Consider the following 16,339-nt stretch of genomic DNA (forward strand, 5'->3'; position numbering starts at 1 on the left):
TAAAGAGCTTCTCATGAGTCCTGGGAGGGTGATTATTTGAAGGTGGAATATTCCTGGCAGAGTACAATGTAGACTAAAGCTAAGCAAGCAAACAAACAAAAAGCAAAATCAAATTTCCCAAAGTCATAATCTCAAAATACACAGAAAAGGAGAGAGAGAGGGTGATACATTCAAATCTCTCAAAATCCTCTGAAATACTGAGATACAAAAAAGAGCTTCTGGATGTTTTCTAGTGTTTCTTTCAGACACTTCCAAACATTTCACTCATGTCCAAATGACCATGGTCACCCCAGCAGTCTGGAAGTTTTAGACCATGAAATGAAAGCACCTAGGAACTGTGTGAAGAAACAAGAGGAACAGCTACTGTAAGCAAGCAGATAGTTATGTCCAGTTTCCCTTAAAATCAGCACCTGGAAATAGCTTCCAAGCCTAAATGGATTATTGCCATATTATTAATAAGATCAATATGTAACAAAGGCTATTTCAAAAATACCATTCAGTTTTGAAGAATGTTTTACTGGGTAAATATGTTACAGCAATGAATGACCTAAATAACCTTATGTGTAGCTCTGTACTTGTTAATATATGTTCAAATTTATTCTATTTCTGATTGATTATTGGCTAGTGGACAGTAATATTATCTGAAAAAGTTTTATATGTTATATATGAAAAGGATGCATATACTTTTTAAAAACTCCATAGATATCCTAAAAAGGAAACATGTCTACTTCGTCAACTTAGTCAGCTCAGGTTGTCTATCAAAGACCTATACACTAAACGGCTGAGGCCAACAGTCATTTAGTTCTCAAGTTCTAGAGGCTGGAAGTGCAGGAGCAAGGAGCCAATCTTCTTAGGCTAGGTTCTGGTTTAAAAAAAAAAAAGAAAGAAAAGAAAAATGCTCTTGGTGACATAGAAATAGCTGCCTCTTCAACTTCTTCACATAGTGTAAAGAATGAGCTTTCATCTCTTCCAAACTCTCATAAAGCTCTAGAGCCATCTAGAGATCATCACCTTCAAGACCTTATTGAACTGTGACTACTACCCACAGCTCACACACCCCACAAACCAAACCACTACATGAATTAAGCTGTAGGGCTTCAACACAAATGTCTGAAGGAATGGAGTGAAAGATTTAATCAATTTATATGACATTTAAATATAGAATTGAGCTTTTTAGCAAAAAACTGAAACAAGAATATTCTGTAAACATACATCAAAAGTAAGAAAAGTGTTTTAACTTTAAAAGTAGGCCATGAGGCATCTTTCTGAGTCCTGAAATCCATATAAGAAATGTCTACAATTCCTGACAGCACTGGATAGAATGAGAAGAAAAGGAGAGCTGAGTTGCCATTTGGGTCTGCACTTAAGGACACATAGGAAAACACAAAGTTACTCAATTCACACATTTCAGAGAAGCAGAAGCAGAGGATACCTCTTAAGGAGAAAATGACCATCTCTTGCTGCATAATATAGGGAACTATTAGCATGAAGAAATGCCTGCCTCCGCTGTGATGAAATCCTGATGAAATACTGCATCTCAGGACAGCTCACTCTCCAGAACAATGTGAAATGGACCTGTGTGCAGAGGTTCTATGTAGGTACCTCTGCCCTCTTTAGCTGCTTGTTGAAAAGCCTTAGCACAGACCTGTGAATCACTGGAATAGCAGTGCAAGTTGCCAGAATAACCTCTGAGAAGCAGATGGTTGAGAAGGCTTCTGTCCAGATGCCAGAACCCCATATGCTTGCCAATCTGTGTTTCCAGCATGCACCATTATACTTAAAATCATATTTTTCCTTTTGCTGCCATGTTCACTCTAGCATTATTAACAAGGTTCTAATATTTTTCCTTCCAGAAAACAAGAGATGCCTCAGTCTGTTTGCCTTGTTGTTACAAAAGAGTAAGAGAAAAGTAAGAGCAAGACGCCCCAGACCTCCAAGCTAACCAGCAGCTTGACTATTTTTGGGTTATCTTTGTAAAACATTTTTGTACATTTTTATTTTGACTGTGCCATTATCCCCTCTGGGCTTTCCAAGCTCCTTAGCACAGGGAGGAACACTTCCTAATTCCTTTATGAGTCTACCAGTAAACAGAACAAAATTGTCAGCAAAAAAAGGAACTCATTTTAGACACTTCATTTCCAAGGGCCAAAAAAGTATATGATAAAGTTGTATATTCTCAACTTGGAAACAATTGTTAGGTTTCTTAGGCCAACAGTATTCCAGCTCCAAGACAATGAAAAGTTTGGGACCATGTCAAAGGCTGAGCTTCTACTGTATGTTAACAGTATATGTGTCTTCAGTGATCAGCACCCATATCACTGGAAAAACAAATTATTTCCCAAGACCAAAATGATTGACCACTTTGCAGCTCAGAGACACTATTGTTTAGAGCTAAGTCCTCATAAGGGTTACATTTCCTATTGAATTATTTATTTGCTGCATGTCCCGAGCTATGGCTCTCGCTGGCAAGAACACACTCGGGACAACCAGAATCTTCTGCAGCAAAAAGCTTTATTGCTTCTTCAAGAGGGAAGACCCAGACCCCGGAGAATGGGGTCGCTTATATAGCCCTCAGTCATGGCGTTTCAGCACCTGATGTGGCGTGTCAGCTCCTGATTCATTGCTCGCCCATCACCCCACTAATACGTCCCGAGATAGGCAGTGACTAAGCGTGAGTTCACTCTTGCACTTGTGCACAAGGCTTGTTTACTAGTTAGGCACAGCGGAGGCCAGCACCATCTTATAATGGCGATTGCTCGCGGCTCGGCTCTCCACAGCTGCAGGTCCAGGTTGCTCACCTGCTCTGAGCTCTAACACTATTGGATATTGCAGAGTAAACTCTGGGTTATGGGAAGTTGCCCAAAAGTTCACAATTCTTCATAAATACACAATACACCAGCATAAGATTCTGACGTGGCCAATCATTATAAACAAAATTGTCACACTCCTCCTATAATCTAAGTAATTTGAGAATTACATCCATGTGTCACAGTTGAAGGGAAGTACCCATAAAGATTCAACCACTCAACAAAGAAGAAATTAATGTTGCTTTCTGTGAATATTTTTGAAGTTGTAGAATGATATGTTGACTGTTTTAGTAAATCTGAAATAGCATTGTGGGTTTTCTGTTTTGATATGGGAAGGCAGGATATTTTAAAAAAGAATATTACATTGAGATATGTGAATTTCATTCTGCAATTCAAAACTAAGCATTATGACACTTTAATCACAATTTAATCATCAAGTCTGGGAAATAATGATTTCAGTCAAAATAACTTTTAAAAGTGTTCCTCCCTTTCATTCATTCATTCTTTCTTTCTTTTTTTTTGTTTTTTTTTCTTTTTTGTCTGTATCTATGTCAAGAATTAAGTAGGGAGAGAAGAAAAGAAAAAATTATGCTTAGCCAAAATGGGGCAGATTTAGAGATTTTTCTCATTTGAGTAGATAACATTTTGGAGAGAATCGACTCATTGGGCAATATTTAAAGGTGTTTAGTGTGGAGAGCACTGTTTGTCTCAGTCTAACACAAAGTCAATGTTAGGGATGAAAATTAATGACAAAGAGGGAACACATCACTTCTGCCCACATGCGTGTCCTGCCTCCCACTCTCAAGTTTACACTAAAGTTGGTTTCTTAAAAGCAAATAGACCCGCCAGCTACCCACGACCCCCGCCGCAGGATTTTGGGACTGCTGGTGAGTGGAACACAGCTTCTGCTCCAATCCAATTGCGCGGGACCTGAGACTGCATTAGTTAGGGAAGCAGAAACCGGCCTGAGTAGGGCCACAGGCCTCATCCGGCCAGATCAGCACCGGGGTAGCGGGAGCTCAGGGTTGCCTGACACCCACCAGCTACCCACTACCCCCGCCGCAGGATTTTGGGACTGCTGGTGAGTGGAACACAGCTTCTGTTCCAGTCCAATCACGCGGGACCTGAGACTGCTCTGGTTGGGGAGAGAGAAATCCCGCCTACATAGGGCCACAACCCTCTTCTGGTCAGAAAAGCACCGGGGCAGCTGGGGCGCAGGGTCGGCTGACACTCACCAGCTACCCACAACACCCACCACAGGATCTTAAGACTTCTGGAGAGTGGAACACAGCTTCTGCTCCAATCCAATTGCACGCGGGACCAGAGACTGCATTAGTTAGGGAAGCAGAAAAACGGCCTGTGTAGGACCACAGGCCTCTTCCGGCTGGACCAGCACCGGGGTACCGTCAGCTACCCACGACCCCCGCCACAGGATTTAGAGACTGCTGGTGAGTGGAACACAGCTTCTGCTCCAATCTTTAAACAGTGACAACGATAACAACTAACCCCAGAGATTACCAGATGGCGAAAGGTAAATGTAATAATCTTACTAACAGAAACCAAGACCACTCACCATCATCAGAACCCAGCACCCCCACTTCGCCCAGTCCAGGGCACCCCAACACACCGGAAAAGCTAGACACGGATTTAAAAGCATATCTCCTGATGATGATAGAGAACTTCAAGAAGGACTTTAATAACACACTTAAAGAAATGCAGGAGAACACTGCTAAACAGGCAGAAGACAATAAAGAGAAAGCACAAAAATCCCTTAAAGAATTGCAGGAGAACACTGCTAAAGAGTTACAAATCCTTAAAGAAAAACACGATAACATAATCAAACAGGTAGAAGTCCTTACAGAAAAACAGGAAAACACATCCAAACAGATGATGGAAATGAACAAAACCATACTAGACCTAAAAAGGGAAGTAGACACAATAAAGAAAACCCAAAATGAGGCAACACTGGAGATAGAAACCCTAGGAAAGAAATCTGGAACCATAGATACGAGCATCAGCAACAGAATACAAGAGATGGAAGAGAGAATCTCAGATGCAGAAGATTCCATAGAGAACATCGGCACAACAATCAAGGAAAATGTAAAATGCAAAAAGATCCTAACTCAAAACATCCAAGAAATATAGGACGCAATGAGAAGACCAAACCTACAGATAATAGGAGTGGATGAGAATGAAGATTTTCAACTCAAAGGACCAGCAAACATCTTCAACAAAATTATAGAAGAAAACTTCCCAAATCTAAAGAAAGAGATGCCCATGAACATACAAGAAGCCTACAGAACTCCAAATAGACTGGACCAGAAAAGGAATACCTCCCGACACATAATAATCAGAGCAAAAAATACTCTAAATAAAGATAGAATACTAAAAGCAGTAAGAGAAAAAGGCCAAGTAACATATAAAGGCAAGCCTATCAGAATTACACCAGATTTTTCACCAGAGACTATGAAAGCCAGAAGATCCTGGACGGATGTTATACAGACACTAAAAGAACACAAATTCCAGCCCAGGCTACTATACCCAGCCAAACTCTCAATTAACATAGATGGAGAAACCAAAGTATTCCACGACAAAACCAAATTCACACATTATCTCTCCACGAATCCAGCCCTTCAAAGGATAATAACAGAAAAAAACCAATACAAGGACAGGAACGACGCCCTAGAAACAACAAGAAGGTAATCCCTCAACAAACCTAAAAGAAGACAGCCACAAGAACAAAATGCCAACTTTAACAACAAAAATAACAGGAAACAACAATTACTTTTCCTTAATATCTCTTAATATCAATGGACTCAACTCCCCGATAAAAAGACATAGACTAACAAAATGGCTACACAAACAAGACCCAACATTTTGCTGCTTACAGGAAACTCATCTCAGAGAAAAGGATAGACACTACCTCAGAATGAAATGCTGGAAAACAATTTTCCAAGCAAATGGCATGAAGAAACAAGCTGGAGTAGCCATTCTAATATCTGATAAGATTCACTTCCAACCCAAAGTCATTAAAAAAGACAGGGAGGGACACTTCATACTCATCAAAGGTAAAATCCTCCAAGAGGAACTATCAATCCTGAATATCTATGCTCCAAATACAAAGGCAGCCACATTCATTAAAGAAACTTTAGTAAATCTCAAAGCACACATTGCACCTCATACAATAATAGTGGGAGACTTCAACACACCACTTTCACCAATGGACAGATCATGGAAACAGAAACTAAACAGGGACACAGTGAAACTAAGAGAAATTATGAATCAAATGGATCTGGCAGATATCTACAGAACATTCTATCCTAAAACAAAAGGATATACCTTCTTCTCAGCACCTCATGGTACCTTCTCCAAAATTGACCACATAATTGGTCACAAAGCAGGCCTCAACAGATATAAAAATATTGAAATTGTCCCATGCATCCTATCAGATCACCATGGCCTAAGGCTGATCTTCAATAACAAAATAAATAATAGAAAGCCAACCTTCACGTGGAAACTGAACAACACTCTTCTCAATGATACCTTGGTCAAGGAAGGAATAAAGAAAGAAATTAAGGACTTTTTAGAGTTCAATGAAAATGAAGCCACAACATACCCAAACTTATGGGACGCAATGAAAGCATTTCTAAGAGGAAAACTCATAGCTCTGAGTGCCTCCAAAAGGAAACTAGAGAGAGCACACATTAGCAGCTTGACAACACACCTAAAAGCACTAGAACAAAAGGAAGCAAATTCACCCAAGAGGAGTAGACGGCAGGAAATAATCAAACTCAGGGGTGAAATCAACCAAGTGGAAACAAGAAAAACTATTCAAAGAATCAACCAATCAAGGAGCTGGTTCTTTGAGAAAATCAACAAGATAGATAAACCCTTAGCCAGACTCACTAGAGGGCACAGGGAAAGCATCCTAATTAACAAAATCAGAAATGAAAAAGGAGACATAACAACAGATCCTGAAGACATCCAAAACACCATCAGATCCTTCTACCAAAGGCTATACTCAACAAAACTGGAGAACCTGGATAAAATGGAGAAGTTCCTAGACAGATACCAGGTACCAAAGTTGAATCAAGATCAGGTTAATGATCTAAACAGCCCTATATCCCCCAAAGAAATAGAAGCAGTCATTAATAGTCTCCCAACTAAAAAAAGCCCAGGACCAGATGGGTTTAGTGCAGAGTTCTATCAGACCTTCAAAGAAGATCTAATCCCAGTTCTTCACAAACTATTCCACAAAATAGAAACAGAAGGTACTCTACCCAACTCATTCTATGAAGCCACAATTACTCTGATACCTAAACCACAAAAAGACCCAACAAAGATAGAAAACTTCAGACCAATATCCCTTATGAATATTGATGCAAAAATCCTCAATAAAGTTCTTGCTAACCGAATCCAAGAACACATCAAAACAATTATCCATCCTGACCAAGTAGGTTTCATCCCAGGGATGCAGGGATGGTTCAATATACGGAAATCCATCAATGTAATCCAGTATATAAACAAACTCAAAGACAAAAACCACATGGTCATCTCGTTAGATGCGGAAAAAGCATTTGACAAGATCCAACACCCATTCATGATAAAAGTCTTGGAAAGATCAGGAATTCAAGGCCCATAACTAAACATGATAAAAGCAATCTACAGCAAACCAGTAGCCAACATCAAAGTAAATGGTGAGAAGCTTGAAGCAATCCCTCTAAAATCAGGGACTAGACAAGGCTGTCCACTTTCTCCATACCTATTCAACATTGTACTTGAAGTCCTAGCCAGAGCAATTCGACAACAAAAGGAGATCAAAGGGATACAAATTGGAAAAGATGAAGTCAAAATATCACTTTTTGCAGATGATATGATAGTATATATAAGTGACCCTAAAAATTCCACCAGAGAACTCCTAAGCCTGATAAACAGCTTCGGTGAAGTAGCTGGATATAAAATTAACTCAAACAAATCAATGGCCTTTCTCTACACAAAGAATAAAGAGGCTGAGAAAGAAATTAGGGAAACAACACCCTTCTCAATAGTCACAAATAATATAAAATATCTTGGCATGACTCTAACTAAGGAAGTGAAAGATCTGTATAATAAAAACTTCAAGTCTCTGAAGAAAGAAATTATAGAAGATCTCAGAAGATGGAAAGATCTCCCATGCTCATGGATTGGCAGGATCAACATTGTAAAAATGGCTATCTTGCCAAAAGCAATCTACAGATTCAATGCAATCCCCATCAAAATTCCAAATCAATTCTTCAACGAATTAGAAAGTGCAATCTGCAAATTCATCTGGAATAACAAAAAACCTAGGATAGCAAAAACTCTTCTCAAGGATAAAAGAACCTCTGGTGGAATCACCATGCCGGACCTAAAGCTCTACTACAGAGCAATTGTGATAAAAACTGCATGGTACTGGTATAGTGACAGACAAATAGACCAATGGAATAGAATTGAAGACCCAGAAATGAACCCACACACCTATGGTCACTTGATCTTCGACAAGGGAGCTAAAAACATCCAGTGGAAGAAAGACAGCATTTTCAACAAATGGTGCTGGCACAACTGGTTGTTAACATGTAGAAGAATGCGAATCGATCCATTCCTATCTCCTTGTACTAAGGTCAAGTCTAAGTGGATCAAGGAACTTCACATAAAACCAGAGACACTGAAACTTATAGAGGAGAAAGTGGGGAAAAGCCTTGAAGATATGGGCACAGGGGAAAAATTCCTGAATAGAACAGTAATGGCTTGTGCTGTAAGATCGAGAATTGACAAGTGGGACCTCATGAAACTACAAAGCTTCTGCAAGGCTAAAGACACCATCAATAAGACAAAAAAACCACCAACAGATTGGGAAAGGATCTTCACCTATCCTAAATCAGATAAGGGACTAATATCCAATATATATAAAGAACTCAAGAAGGTGGACTCCAGAAAGTCAAATAACCCCATTAAAAAATGGGGCTCAGAACTGAACAAAGAATTCTCACCTGAGGAATACCGAATGGCAGAGAAGCACCTGAAAAAATGTTCAACATCCTTAATCATCAGGGAAATGCAAATCAAAACAACCCTGAGATTCCACCTCACACCAGTCAGAATGGCTAAGATCAAAAATTCAGGTGACAGCAGATGCTGGCGAGGATGTGGAGAAAGAGGAACACTCCTCCATTGTTGGTGGGATTGCAAGCTTGTACAACCACTCTGGAAATCAGTCTGGCGGTTCCTCAGAAAATTGGACATAGTACTACCGGAGGATCCAGCAATACCTCTCCTGGGCATATATCCAGAAGATGTCCCAACCGGTAAAAAGGACACATGCTCCACTATGTTCATAGCAGCCCTATTTATAATAGCCAGAAGCTGGAAAGAACCCAGATGTCCCTCAACAGAGGAATGGATACAGAAATTATGGTACATTTACACAATGGAGTACTACTCAGCTATTAAAAAGAATGAATTTATGAAATTCCTAGCCAAATGGATGGACCTGGAGGGCATCATCTTGAGTGAAGTAACACAATCACAAAAGAACTCACACAATATGTATTCATTGATAAGTGGATATTAGCCCAAAACTTAGGATACCCAAGATATAAGATACAATTTGATAAACGCATGAAACTCAAGAAGAATGAAGACCAAAGTGTGGACACTGTGCACCTTCTTAGAATTGGGAACAAAACACCCAGGGAAGGAGTTACAGAGACAAAGTTCGTAGCTGTGATGAAAGGATGGACCATTTAGAGACTGCTGTATCCAGGGATCCGTCCCATAATAAGCTTCTAAATGCTGACACCATTGCATACACTAGCAAGATTTTGCTGAAAGGACCCAAATATAGCTGTCTCTTGTGAGATGATGCCGGGGCCTAGCAAACACAGGAGTGGATGTTCACAGTCAGCTATTGGATGTATCACAGGGCTCCCAATGGAGAAGCTAGAGAAAGTACCCAAGGAGCTAAAGGGATCTGCAACCCTATTGTTGGAACAACATGATGTACTAACCAGAACCCTGGAGCTCTTGTCTCTAGCTGCATATGTATCGAAAGATGGCCTAGTCGGCCATCAATGGAAAGAGAGGCCCATTGGACTTGCAAACTTTATATGCCCCAATATAGGGGAATGCCAGGGCCAAAAGAATGGTAATGGGAGGGTAGGGAAGTGGGGGGCACTATGGGGGACTTTTGGGATAGTATTGGAAATGTAATTGAGGAAAATATGTAATAAAAATATATATAAAAAAAAAAGCAAATAAATTAAGCCGGGTGTGGTAGCACATGCCTTTAATCCCAGCACTTGGGAGGCAGAGGCAGGAAAATTTCTGAGCTCGAGGCCAGCCTGGTCTACAAAGTGAGTTCCAAGACAGCCAGGGCTAAATACACAGAGAAACCCTGTCTCCAAAAAAAAAAAAAAAAAAAAAAAGGAAATAAATTTGGAAACAATTTCTTTGCTATAAAATTGAAGCTGAAATTTGGTCAATATGAGATGTAAACACTTTAGTCCTTGAGCACTTTGTCCCTTGGCATTTCTTCTTCCCATGAAAGAGATAGAAAAGTTGGAAAAACAGATGGTTTAAAAAAAGAAAAAGAAAGAAGGAAACATTTACTTTGAAGAGTTAGTATTAAAGAGACAACCTCAATAACTGAAAGTTGAGATTCCCTGAAAGTGAAAAGTTTCTGCAAAACAAATAAAAGAATCAGCAAAGAGAACAGGCAGCCGACAGAATTGAGAAAAGCTTTGCCAACTATACTGCCTTCAGGAAGAACTCTAGATGCAAGACACGGCAAAAGCAAATTGTCCATTATCAATGTATGTGCTGTTTAATTAAGTAGCCAGTACTCGAAAAAAGAAATAGATATGGATAATAAATATTTGGAAAATAATTGAACAACATTATGGAAATGGAAATACAAACTGATTTTGGATTCTGTCTGAGCCTAGTCAGAATAGCTATCATCACCAAAAGAACAAATAAGAAGAGACCTATATCAGGCTCCTATCAGCAAGTATTTATTCAATCCATCTTAGAAGAGGGGAACAAAATGACCATAGAAGGAGTTACAGAGACAAAGTGTGGAGTAGAGACTGAAGAAATGACCATCCAGAGATTGACTCACCTGGGGATCCATCCCATTTACAATCACCAAACCCAGACACTATTGTGGATGCCAACAAGTGCTTGCTAATAGGAGCCTGATATAGCTGTCTCCTGAGAGGCTCTGCCAGTGCCTGACAAATACAGAGATGGAAGCTCACAGTCATCCATTGGACTGAGCCCAGAGTCCCCAATGGAGCAGCAAGAGAAAGGACCCAAGATGCTGAAAGGGTTTGCAGCCCCATAGGAGAAACAACAATATGAACTAACCAGAACCCCCAAGAGCTCCCAGGGACTAAACCACCAACCAAAGAGTACACATGGTGGGCCTCATGGCTCCAGCTCCATATGTAACAGAGGATGGCCTAGTTGGTCATCAATGGAAGGAGAGGCCCTTGATCCTATGAAGGTTCTATGCCCCAGGGTTGGGGAGCAAGGGAAGGGGGGAGGATATAGGGGATTTTCAGAGGGAAACTGGGAAAGGGGATAACATTTAAAATGTAAGTAAAGAAAATATCTAATAAAAAATAAAAATAATAATACTTCTACAGACCCAAAGAATAAGCTAGCACACCACCAAGATCCTTGCACATCCAATATCTATTACCATACTATTCACATTATGCAAGGCATGGAATTGGAATTAGCCTAGATGGCCATCAAAGTATGAGTCAATAAAAGAAAATCCATAGTAGAATTTAATGTTGCTGTAAAGAAGAATAAAGATATGACACTTATAAGAAAATGGATGGAAATGATGATCATTATATTAAATGAAACAAATTAGACAATGAAAAGGGAAATATCAGGTTTCCTATCATATGTGGAGTCTAGATTATAAACAAAGAGATCTTTGTGATGAAGTGATAGTGCTAAAGCAAGGAGCAGGGAGAACAAGAGAGGATCATAGAATATATACAGCATGAAAGCAGAATTGGGGGTGTTTTAGGGAAAGGAAAAGAACCAGAAAGGGCTGAGGATGGGAAGAACAGTGGGAGTTAAAGGAGAAAGAAAGTGATGCAACAAAACCCATTTCTTTGTTTACTAACCAAAATATTAATTTAGAAGGGTTTTCAGTAGATTTCAGGTAGATTTTTTAGCAACATGCACTAGTTTGCCATACCTCATGACCATAATGAAAAGAAAGAAAGAAAGAAAGAAAGAAAGAGAGAGAGAGAGAAAGAGAGAGAGAGAGAAAGAGAGAGAGAAAGAAGCTTCTTTAAGATAACTATGAAAACTAAAGTTATTTTCCTGAATTCCCAATAATACAAACTACAGCTATAATTTGTAATACTTTAAGTGGTATTTAAATTTGTGTTGAAAGGATTTTAGTGGGTAGCAGTTTTGAACAGTAATTGATTGACAGAACTTGGATGAACAAGGACTTTCAAGACCTCTGTAATCATGTGACAGCTTTGTGTCCAATTTCACACTCAATAGGCTATGCGTTAGGATATTTTTGGTGCTTGTGAAAATAATTCAGCATCACCAAAACAGGCAAGGAAAGTACAACTTTGGTATACGTATTTGTTTATAATATACTGTATTTAGAAAGATCAGATTAAGTCATTGAAATGTGAAGGACTAACTCAACATATTATTTGATTTTATTTGGTCTCATTTTTAAAGTTAATGCTCAATATTCTCTTTCTTAAATACAAAAGCGTAGGTCTTGATGTGCCTTGTCCTATGTAATTGTGCTTTAGTTACTCTGGTGACATGCATGAGAATGTCCTCCAAGGGCTCTGATAATTTGAAATCTTAGCCTCCAATTGGTGTCAGGTTTGGACAGGTTTACGAGGTATACTCTGTTTGGAAGAGATATGTTATTGGAGGTAATATTTAAGAGTTTAAAGATTCGTTGCATTCTTTTTTATTTTGTTCTTCCTCTTTCTTGATTGTGTTTGACAATGTCATTATTTCATTGGTAATACCTCTGCTCTGTTGTCATGAGCTGTTGTTATCTGGAACTTTAACCCCCCCCCCAAAAAAAATTTCTTCCTTGTATAAAAAAAAAAAACAATAAACAATAAACAAATAAACCTTGGAGTCTTGCTATTTTCACATCCCTTTCCAAACAATAAAATATGTACATACAAGTCAGCACAGGGTCACTCTAGAGTATACCCAGAGCCATGGTATGTCCCATCTCACTGAGAGCAGACACTCAGACCCTGGAGAGGAGATTATGTATTCCCCTTGTAGAAAGCCTGATATTAATCATGGTTTCTAGTATGTAAATGAATAATCAAATGCAGACATGAGGGAATGAGAAAAAGAGAAAGTGTGAACTTTTGTGTGTGCTTGCAGCAGCCCAGAGCAAGGACCCATGGACCACTCCGCAGCCATTTGGTGAACATCTGCTCCTACAATGCAGCTGCTGGGCAGAGTATCACAGATATGTGGGTTGTACTCTTTGTCAATCAATTTGCAGTTTTGTTTAAGTGAAAGACCAATTCAAAAATATGTATGTGTTCTTTAGAAAATGGGGCACTAGGGTCGAGGATACAGAAAAGCAATAAAGCATTTGTCTGACATGAACGAGGCCCAGGTTCGATCCCTATCACAATGAAAGTGGAAAATGAAAAGGAGCACAACACATAGCTAAGTCAATAGTCAAACGAACAAACTAGTCATACCTAGCTGCAGATATACACAAGATTCATATTTTTAACTTCTGTCTCAGAAAGTAAAACACTTCAGTACTAAAGTATTTGATAAGAGTAGAATTGCTCAAGATATCTGGTGTTTTCAGGATTCCCTATCAATATTTTTGGCAAGTCTCCCAGTAAAGCCAGTGATATGTTATCTTTACTGACTGCAAGAAACTTGTATTAAACCCTTGGAGATATCCCTTCAACTTCAAAATTTTTCAAAAATTGAATATAATCTGAACTGCAGAAAAATAGGTGTTTAATTGATGATCCACTATAAAATACTTACCTGGCAGGGGAGATACCATGATCATGAATGTGGGTTACTCAGGCCGAGGCTTATCCACTGCATTCTAGATATGCTGACCGCTGACATGTCCCAGATGTAGGAAACACAACTGCATAATTTGTGGCAAAGAGGGATTATATGAACACTCTCCCCTGTTAAAAAATAATCCATCACAAAATTGTTTCTTCATAGATAATAGCTATAGATAATTAGACTATAGATCGGTAGTCATACATGGATCATATACACTGCTGAAACTCCATATCTTAGATGGATGTTATAAATGATTATTGATATATGTACATAATATGTCCACCATAAAAGTAACTGCAAATACATCTCATTGTGACTTCACAAAATGTTCCTGCATGCTTCAGATGGGCTCAAAAACAGCAATTCAGAAATTGTAATGAAATTGAGAGTGAAAGTATGGTATTTTTTTTTTTTTTGCTTGTTTTTTGAGACATGGTTTCACTATATGGCTCTAGCTGTCCTGGAACTTACTCTGTAGACCAGGCTGACCTTGAACTTACAGAAATCTGGCTGTCTTACCTGTCCAGTGCTAAGATTAAAGGCATGTGCCACCACTTCCAAGCTAAGAACTATTATCTTAAAATGTCATGGATATCTTGAAGTTCCATGGCTCTCAATAGAAGATTCCAAACAGCTGCTGGAACTCTTGAGGGTGCAGTGCAGGCTCTGAGTTTAATGAGCTGCCCAGGTGGTTGCAATGTGCATCTGACCGTGAAAAGCAGTGTTCTCTCTTAAGCGAGCTTTTTGTGTATGCACTAACTTTGTTTTACTTTTATGTTTGAAATAAAATAAATGTAGACCTGTTTATTTATTTATTTTGTTTTTGAAATAAAATAAAATGTAAATTTTGTTCATTTGAAGTCACAAATAATCCAAACGCCCATCTTCTCCAGGCAACCCAGCAACTCTAACTAGGAAAGAAAATATTTTTTGTTTTATTAGCCCCAATTCTGTTAATAAAAAAACTAATTACATTGTGAAAATTGCAATGAGTCAGAAGCTCAGATAAAAGAATAGAGAAGCAAATCAATGAGCAGACATTTTCCACTCAAGTGTCTATGGAGTCATTACATTACACCCCCACTAGAATCCCTAAGATTAAAGACTGGTAATGGGAAATACACAGAGCTCCATATTTTCACTTGCCCTTCATTATGGCTCTAAGGTTTGGTCTTATTAACATGCCATACATAGAATAAGTTGTAAGTATGATTAACTGGACTATATCCCCCATGAATCTATACACAACAGGAGAGGTCTTAAAGATTCAACTAATCACAAGTTTTTTCCATGATTCATACAAAATGACATAATTTAGCCAAAGTGAACAACACAGGTCACATCTCCAAATATAGGTAAATACCTCAGCTGATATGTGAGAAATATTGGAAAGGTAACATGTATTAAAATGTTTTTGCATTAGTAAAGATTATATAGATATTTGAATTCCTGAAGCACAGAAATGGAATATAAAACAACAAAAAGAGTTAACCTGACATTTATTAGTATCCATCTCACTTATTTCTTTCCTCTCTCAAAATTATAAAATGTATAATGTAAAATTGCAAATGTATAATGCCTCTTAGTAGCCTCTTCCTCTTTCTCTTTTAGCACCATTGTTCTGGGGAACTAGTAATAGCAGCAAAGGAAATGCTGAGTTTATAATTTGTTGCTCTTCTTGGTTCCTCCAGACCTGCATCCCCTCTCCCTGCCCTCAAGCAGAGGCTTGGGTACCAGTCAAGGCTCTCTGCTACTGAAAAACTGTGCCAAGAGCATCAATTGTTCAGCAAGGTAGATGCAAGAGTGTGTCTGGAACCACCAGAAAGGCCTCTATTATGACTCATACTAATGATCTTTACATTTTAATTAGAAATCCTTGACTTGAGATTACTCACTGAAGTCCTAATAAGCAAGAGGAGGTTTTCATCCTCTCACTTTGCCTTTGGAATAGGAGAGAAAAGCAATAAGCTGACCTGAAATGGGTCAAAGTAAATATCAAGAAAACTCATTAGAAATTTCTGATTTGCTCCAAGCTGAAAATAACAGAAAGTTCCATGTTATAGCCAAGAAAACATAAGGTTACCAATGAGAATAGGCTACCAAGTAACTGTGAAGAATTCTTTCATGGCTCTTATATGTCTATCTTCTTAACTCTCTCTCTCTCTCTCTCTCTCTCTCTCTCACACACACACACACACACAGACACACACACACACAAACACACACACTTTCTTTACATTTCTTATGCCTAAGCACCTATACTTTCAAAATGGTCATTGCCTTAAAATGCATAAATCTACATACTTGATCCAAAGTCTGAAGATTTCCCCAAGTTCGAATATTTTTCAAAGCAAATTGACAACTTTGTTGGTGTTCTTTACCTAAAACCATGAAACACCTTAGTACTCTAAATTTTCTCTCTTGACCATTGTAACAACCAA

General features: G+C 38.7%; 1 non-coding gene across 1 annotated transcript; it reads left to right on the top strand.

Moving 5' to 3' along the window:
• The first annotated feature begins 13,857 nt into the window (after positions 1–13,857).
• On the top strand, positions 13,858–14,020 carry LOC115032040 (U1 spliceosomal RNA). Its single transcript, XR_003837687.2, has one exon. It is a non-coding gene; the product is annotated as a U1 spliceosomal RNA (small nuclear RNA).
• The last annotated feature ends 2,319 nt before the right edge of the window (positions 14,021–16,339 follow it).

The sequence above is a fragment of the Mus caroli genome, unplaced genomic scaffold (assembly GCF_978045245.1).
Source record: "Mus caroli unplaced genomic scaffold, Mus_caroli_1 scaffold_11, whole genome shotgun sequence".
In the NCBI taxonomy this organism is placed as follows: Eukaryota; Metazoa; Chordata; class Mammalia; order Rodentia; family Muridae; genus Mus; species Mus caroli.